Consider the following 8,500-nt stretch of genomic DNA (forward strand, 5'->3'; position numbering starts at 1 on the left):
AAATAAAAGATAGACTTTAGCTTCAAAATATTTACTAAGAACAGAGTAACCTTCTTATGATAAATGTTCAATTTTTAAACAAGATTTCAAATATTAAACTTGTATGCACTTAAAAATTTAAGATATATAAATCAAAAATTGGCATAGTCACAAGGAGAGATAAACAATATCTACAATTATAGAATCTCTCTCAGTAATTGCTAGAAAATGCAGGCAAAAAAATCAGCAAGGATATAGAAGGTTTAAAGTGTCCAGTTAACATATTTGACCTAATGGACATGGCAACCAACAAATGCAGAATACTTCTTCCTTCTAAGCACACAGAGAACACTCACAAAATTATCTCTTCTGTGCACATCCAGCTTTCCATTTATCTCAAGAGTGTTCAGCTTTACCTCAAGGAGGAGGGTTCTAATTGTTACTGAAAAGTTTTGCCTGATAATTACAATAGTCTGCATCATCTTGGAGTTTCCATCTATTGATTGTTTTATCCCTTGAAAATTTACTGTTTTTTTTTTTTTTTGTATGTTAAGTAATTTACATTGTATCCTGAACATTTTGTGTATTATGTAGTGAAGCTCTGTATCCTGTTAAATTCCTCTGGAGATCCCAGTATTTTGAACTACTGAGAATTAAAAAGAAAAAAAATCCTCTGTGTTTTTTTTTTGTGTGTGTTTTCATAGGCAAAGTTCTGATCCATCTTTTGTGTGCAGTGTTGGTTTAGTAGAAAAGTTTTTGCTATGCTCTTTGTGTCTGCTCTTTGTCTGAGGCACTCAGAGGATAGTCTGAGACTAGGACAGTGGATTATCCCACAATTTATTCCTCAAAGCCTTTGCTATGCTTCTTTGGCTGTGTTCTGTGCATGCAGCTTGGGAGTAAGCCTGAGACTTTTTGTCAGTTATCTCTCTACTTTCTGGAATTTATCCCATATTCTCTGGCTCCCAGAGACCCCTGGTTCCTCTGGCCAAAAAGTTTGAATTCTCTCAGAATTTTAGTCCCCCAAACTGTTGTGCAATTTTGCTGTGTGACTGAAGTACCCTCAGTATGAAGTTTCAAGAAAATCAAGAGAAAGAAAATTGATAGGAATTTTTTCCCCTTATTTTTTGCACAACAGGGTGCCTTTTTTTGTTGTTTTTCTAATTCCTCTATCCAAATCCTTAGGGTTTTAGGTGCCTGTATCATCACCACAGGCATATGATAGGCATATCACTTCACAGTGATTCAAAGTTCGTTGTTACAGATTTCATAGTGATGGCAATTCAGTTTTGCAGCTACTGCTGATCTCAGAAGGGCTGAAGGAAAAGAAAGAAAGAAAAAAATTAAGGATTCCCACCCCCACACCTCTGGCTCACAGGGGCCCATTTTTCTGGCCCTCTCGTTAGAATGATGTTTCTTTCAGAGTTTTTAGTGTCTGCTGCCATCTGACTCAGCCCACCCCAGGATCAAAGCCAGGAGACAAAAGAGGAAAGGAAAGGAGGTTGGGAGGGAGGGTGGAAGGAAGGAAAGAAGACCAAGAAACTCAACCCAACTATACTAGTCATTCTTCAAGTATTGGTTTTCGTCTCTTACCTGCTTACTGTTATTTTCTTTTCGGAGTCCTCAGTTAGTTCTTTTTGTATTTTGTCCAAATTTTGTGGTTGTAATCAGTGAGAGTGCTAGTGTAGAGGGCTACTCCATCTTAGCTAGCACCAGAAGTCTGGCATAGGATCAAAATGATGCCTCCCTCCCAGACAATGCTGCAGAACAAGAACCCAAGAACACTATTGAAAACACTACAACCTAGAGTCATTGGGAGCTGATGGAGATACTTAGATTTAATGAATCCCAAGAGGCAAGGGGAGAGATTGAGGAGAGACAGAATAGTTTTAGAAGCTTATTTTCTTTCCCTTCAGTGGCTTGTCAGGGGAAAGATTCTGCAGGTCAGAGTTAGTGTAACCAACAAGGCCACTTCCTCAGGCAGGAGTTTTCACTGTTACATGTTCATATAGATAGATGCTCTTTTACTCTCTATCCTATAAATCCGCAGAACGTTGAAGAAGAGAGTCCTGTCTGGACCATTGAGGCATGGTGCTTGCAAGCTATCTTTGCCTGTCCTAAGCCATGGGTTAATGGGTTCAGTGGTTTGTGTGCCCTCTGCTGCTTGTTTCTGTAAGTTTTCCCCTAATAAGCCCTATTTCATATCTTTACACATGGCATAAGTGGTAAGTGCTATGACCACTTCTGCATTATGCAGACTGAAAAGATAGCAATCCTTTCATCTTCTATGAAGAGCCTACATACTTCCTTTCTCTAACACTATTTCTAATATTATTACTTTTAATATTATTTCTATGACTTTATAGACTTTATAGTGATATTAAATTCCTCCTCATAGGTAATCATTCTTCTTCCTGCTACAGCTTATTTAATTAATTCCTTCTCGAATACCCCAGAATAAATCTTTACTCACTATCAGAGAGTATATCTGCATATATACAGAAATAGTCAAATCCCTTGACACCCTGCTAATCTGCAGGCTAAATTTCAGACACATTTCTTAAAATATTTAAATACAAAGCATAATCCCTTCTGGGATTTTTGCATTTCATAACTCAATGTAATTAACTTATATGTGTTGACTTCTTTCAAATAAAGCTTTTTCTTTGATAACATTGCACTGCAGTTGATCTGTTATGCATATTAAGGAACTACTAGTATCATAAACACACTGAACTATAAAAACATTTCTGAAGAGAACTAAAAATATCACTTCTTATGAAATTTTCATTTCCGTGTCTCACTCCTCCCATTCTTTTATGTTAATACCACAATAAATGCCCTTAACACTTCGTGTTTAATTAATAAGTACTAAATCACTCAAAATTTTGGAAGGAATCTCAAATTCATTCTCAATATAAATGAAGTGCATATGCCTAAATTATTATGGTCAAAGCATAATAAATAAAGGATGCAAAAGCACAGTAATTTTTTTTTAATTATACCTATTTGTGGGGTACAAAGTTGACTATCAATAGTTGTATACAATGTGTAATGGTCAAATCAGGATAGTTAGCTTATTCATCATTACAATATGTGATCATTCTTTCTGTCCATTAACCAATTTCTCATTAAACCCCCTTCTCTCCTTCCCTTCCCTTTTCAACCTCTAGTAACCACAGTTCATTTCTCTTCTTCTAAGAGTTCTATGTATTATTGTGATTGTTGTTCTTTTCTCTCTCTCTCTTTTTATTGTTTATTTGTTTATTTAGGAATTCAGCTCCCACTTATGAGTGAGGACATTTGGTATTTCTCTTTCTGTACCTGGGTTGTTTCACTTAGCATAATTTTCTCCAGGCTCATCCATGTTGCTGTGAATGGCAGAATTTCATTCTTTTTTATGGATTAGTAGTATTCCATTGTGTATATATATCACATTTCCCTTACTCAGTCATCCATCATGGACATTTAGGTTGGTTCCATTGTCTAACTATTGTAAATAGAGCTGCAATAAGCATGGGAGTGCAGGTACCCCTTCAACATGGTGATTTCCATTCCTTTGTATATATGTTGAGTAGAGGGATTGCTGGATCATATGACAGTTCTATCTGCAGTTGTTTGAGGAACCTCCATATTGTTCTCCATAGTGGCTATACTAATTTGCAGTCCCATCAACAGTGTAGAAAAGTATCCCTGTCTCTGCATCCTTGCTAGCATTTGTTATTCTCTGTCTTTTTGATTATAGCCAGTCTAACTGGAGTGAGATGATATCTCAATGTGGTTTTGATTTGCATTTCCTTGATGATTAGCAATGTCGAGCATTTTTTTATATACCTGTTGGCCATTTGTATGTCCTCCTTTGAGAAATGTCTATTCAGCTCCTTTGCCCATTTCTAAAATTAGATTATTTGTTTTTTACTGTAAAATTGCTTGAGTTCCTTGTATATTCTGGATATTAACCCCTTGTCAGATGTGTCGTTTGCAAATATTTCCTTTCATTCTGTAGATTGTCTTTTCACTCTGTTGATCATTTCCTTTGCTGTACAGAAGCTTTTTAGTTTGATATAATCCCATTTGTTTATTTTTTCTTTTGTTGCCTGTGCTTTGGGGATCTTATTCATAAAGTCTTGTATCCTGGAGTGTTTCCCCTATGTTTTCTTCAAGGTGTTTTAAAGTTTCACATCTTAAATTTAAGTCTTTAATCCATTTTGAGTTGATTTTTGTATGTGGTGAGAGGTATAAATCTAGTTTCATTCTACCTATGGATATCCAGTTTTCTCAGCACCACTTATTGAAGAGGCTGTCATTTTCCCATTGTATGTTCTTGGTCCCTTCGTTGAAGATCAGTTGGCTGTAAATATGTGGGTTGATTTCTGGCTTCTCTATTCTGTTCCATTGGGCCATGAAAAATTAAATATCTACCTGTTTTAAATCAATTCAATGAAATAGTCATTTATTGAATACCACCTGTTTTTAATCATGACCTGCAGTACTTTTAACATGCTTGCCACAAGCACCTCAGGGCATGAACAGATGTAGTTTGTATTCTTACGGTCCCTAAAGTATAAAGGTGAAAAGACAATTATACAAATAAATAACATTAGACAGATTGTGATAAGCACTAAAGGGACATAAAAACAAGAATCACAATTTAGAAGATGAACATTACTTTAGAGATAATTTAGTTCACAACAACATTTTTGACATTGAGGAAATTCTGATTTGGAAAAGTTTAGGAACTTGCTAAGAAAAAGTCATTTATTTACTGGGAACACTTACCTTGGGCCTGGCATGTAGTACATATAGTTCTTGAAAAATGAGTAGGATTTAAATACATACAGATTGGAAGGAAGAGGGCATTCCAGAAAGAGGGAGGAGCATGAACAAACGGAAAGAGGTGAGAATACATAGGACATGTTTAACAATCAGCAGTCAGCTGTGACTTCACTTTGGATAATAGTTCTAAAACTTTATAGTGTATAAGAAGGTTTTTAAACCTCAAAGTCCCAAACCTCTATTCCTACAGATTTTGCTTCAGTAGGTAAAAAAGTAGGTCCTGGAAATAAAAACTTTAAGAAATAAATAGGAATTTGTGTGCAAGTGATGCAAAAACCACTCACTCATCTCTGGTGTAAATGGTGGAAGATGAAGTCAAAAGGTATGATGAGAGGGTGCTGTCAAGATGTGAGGCAAGGATTTATATTGAATTTGGCAGACCATGGGGAGCCATTCAGGATTACCAGCAGAAGAGTGACATAATTATTCCTACACTTAAGAAAAATAAACATTGCAACAGTATACAGCATTCTTTGGAGTTGAGGGATGTAGTAGAAAATATCATAATAGTTTAAGTAAAATGCGTGTGAACTAGGGGTGTGTATATATATATATATATATATATATATATATATATATAAGTTTAAAAGTAAAATATATTATAGTAAGCAACATAGTCTATGATGAAGGAGTTAAAACAAACAAACAAACAAAAAAATACCCTGAGCTTTCATGTTTAGAGAATGGGAATACAGTATCAGTGATGCCACTTTTAGAAGTTTGGATATTTTTAAATTAGAGAAGCAAAATTTCTATCTTTTTTATTTCTGAGAATTCAGAGTATGGGAATAGAGAATAAATTTTGGAAATTTTGAGTTGTATATGCTATGAAGGTACTCAAGTAGTTCAAAATTTAATTTAAATATTAGTAGAGAAGTTCAGGACTAGACTAGAAATAGGAGGTGGTAGTCATTCTCATAGAGGAGATGGTAGAAGACTTCTAAAATTAGATAAGTCATCAAAACAGACGGTTGGTCAGTAGGAAAAAAATAGGCTAAAAGGTCCCAGGGGAAGGCCCACCGTTTGGAAGGTAGGAAAGCAAGAGTAAGGATCCAATAAGTAGAGAAGTAGTCATATAGGAAAAATAGAAAAAAGGAAGCCTAAGAGCAGAGTTGCACTTTTAAAGTTGTGTCCACCCTGGGAACCCAGGGGTGCAGAAAACACAGATCAGTGTGTTTCACAAAAACTTGTGGAACTTAATGGCCTCGGGAAGCCCACCTGCAGGCACAAGCCTAGGACTTACATCTAAAAGGAGCTACATCCCTGACTGTAAGGCAGTATCTCCTCCAGCTTCATTCCAATTTAGGCTCTCATCTCACAGTCCCTGATGAACAGGTAGGCTCTTATCAGAAAGACAAGTGGGGAACTTTTGAAGTTTCATTCAATATTTGTGACTATTACTTGTCTGCATGAACTATCATCAGCCTGGCAAAAGTTTCAGAATCTCCCGGGCACTAAAGATTCTGCATTCCAAGTGTGCTACTCAAGATGAATGTTCACATATCAAAGCAAGAGGAGCCATGGGGTCACAGAAACCATTCTCAGAAATAGAGAAACTGCCATCAAAGTTTGTTCTTATCAGAACCTGTAAAAAGAGAAAGCAGAATGCCCTCCAGGTGGTCCTGCCTTCATAGGAGGAATTACAGGATGTTGGAAAAAGCATCATTCATTATAACACATCTAACAAAGAGAACACAAGGGTGCCATGAAATGCAGGCCAAGGCAAGATACAAATCTCAATTCCATCTGATTCTTCCTCATCAAAGCCTACTCAACAGGAGTAACTGCGAAGATGTGGAAATTTGAAGAAATGGGAGATTGTAAAGCTATTTAATGATTATATACATTCTTTTAATTGTATTAACTCTATCTTAGGCCACATGGCCTAAGTTATGTTTCTGTAAAAAATTTAAGTAACTAATGTTCTTAATATTTGAAGGTATTTTATAGTTAGAAAAAAGTAAGTTTCAACTTCATATCCAATGTGTAACAATTTACACAATTTACACTTTCCAAACAATTTACAGTTTTACTCAATTAACATTTCACCATCTTTTCCATGGGTCTTCCAAGAAGGGTTTGAACCAAATGCATCGCTCAATTCAAGGTACACTACATATGTGAATTTTACTTTGTCCTCTGTCTAGAAACCCTATTTTTTAGAAAAGAAAATGATACTGTTTTGGCATATATTATCTAGGTAACTCATTAATTTATTCAGTTTGCTACATTATTTCCCCAAAGTTCACAATTCCTCTACTTAATAATCCAAATGGAATTTTTTCAGGAAGCAAGGTCTATTTTTGTTTTAATCTACTTTTTAAAATTTAAAATGATTTCTCTGCTTTTCTTTTTTGAAAGTGGAGGCTACATTTACCATCTCTGGTCTTTTGTAACACTCTAAAACATGATGACAAAAATCTTCAAGATTATCTCTGGGGTAATTTTGCAACCGTGACTTGTTTTGTTTTCTTCAGACTTCCTGGTGCTATACAAATGAATGCCACACAATTTTAAAAATTAGTATCAATCTAGCTCCTGAAGAGCCAATTCTTACAATTGAAGCAGGAAATTTTGTTATCAGGAACTTTGAAAATAGCCTTACTTCCTATATCAAGAATCTAATTGCACTGCATAACTCCTGTGCTGCCCTGAGACTCCTGTGCTATCAGTCAGGTACCTACAGTGATACTAAATCTTGTATTACTTATTCAGCTTCTGTGTAGGTATAAGTTAACAGGTTGGATTCCCACCTCCAAGTCTATATATTAGTCCCCAATTATCTTAGTTCTCTTGTTATCTTAGCTACTATAGTCTCCTAAGACACCAACTTGAACCAAAGCCAGTGGTTGAGGTCTCATTGGTTTAGCTAATTACTGTAAGTCCCCCTTCCCTAGGAAATGTAAAGGGGTGGAGATTCTGCTAACTTCTGAATTAGACAATTAACCTGATTCCCTTGCTACTGAACCCTGGGTAGGAGATTAAATTGTTTGGTGTTAATGCTTGCTAGAATTTTGTTTGAGCCTCCTTTGAACACTTGCTTCTCTAGTTGGGGATAATCTTTGCAGTCACATTAATTTCTTCCAGTCTTCAAATTCCGTACATTTGCACTCAGCTTCCTATTCACTTTTCTCTAAACCACTCTGCATTTTCAAGAACTGAAGCATGCCTTATATGTTAATTTACTTAACTAATGACATAATTTACTTATCTGGACCTGGCAATTTTAACATATTTATGGGCTACATGTTCTCTTACTTCTTCACCTATATTGGATTTAATTATTATTTAATGGTGTCTGTCTCTTTCCAATATGGGGAAAATAATGCAAAATTAATTTTGAACATTTTGTGAGAGATTTTAGTCAATATTATTGCTCTATGGGGCACTCATCCCATTATGAATTTCCTTGAGGAAAATATATATGCCCAGGGAACAAAGTCAGGCAAATGCATAAATTTTCTCTGTTAATGTAGTACACAGAGATTCTTGGCTATCCACTCTGACCTTGTCATTCTCTTTATATATGGGGGGGGGTCTTCAAAAAGTCCATGGAAATATTTGTATTATCTTTTAATTCCATTTTGCACAAATTTTTTGAAGTACCCTCATATAAGCTGTATGGTGCTGTTAGAAATAACCACCTTTCTGCAAGAATTAAGTCCTTTAATTCTTCAAGCCCTTCATA

The sequence above is a fragment of the Cynocephalus volans genome, chromosome 5 (assembly GCF_027409185.1).
Source record: "Cynocephalus volans isolate mCynVol1 chromosome 5, mCynVol1.pri, whole genome shotgun sequence".
NCBI classification, from domain to species: Eukaryota; Metazoa; Chordata; class Mammalia; order Dermoptera; family Cynocephalidae; genus Cynocephalus; species Cynocephalus volans.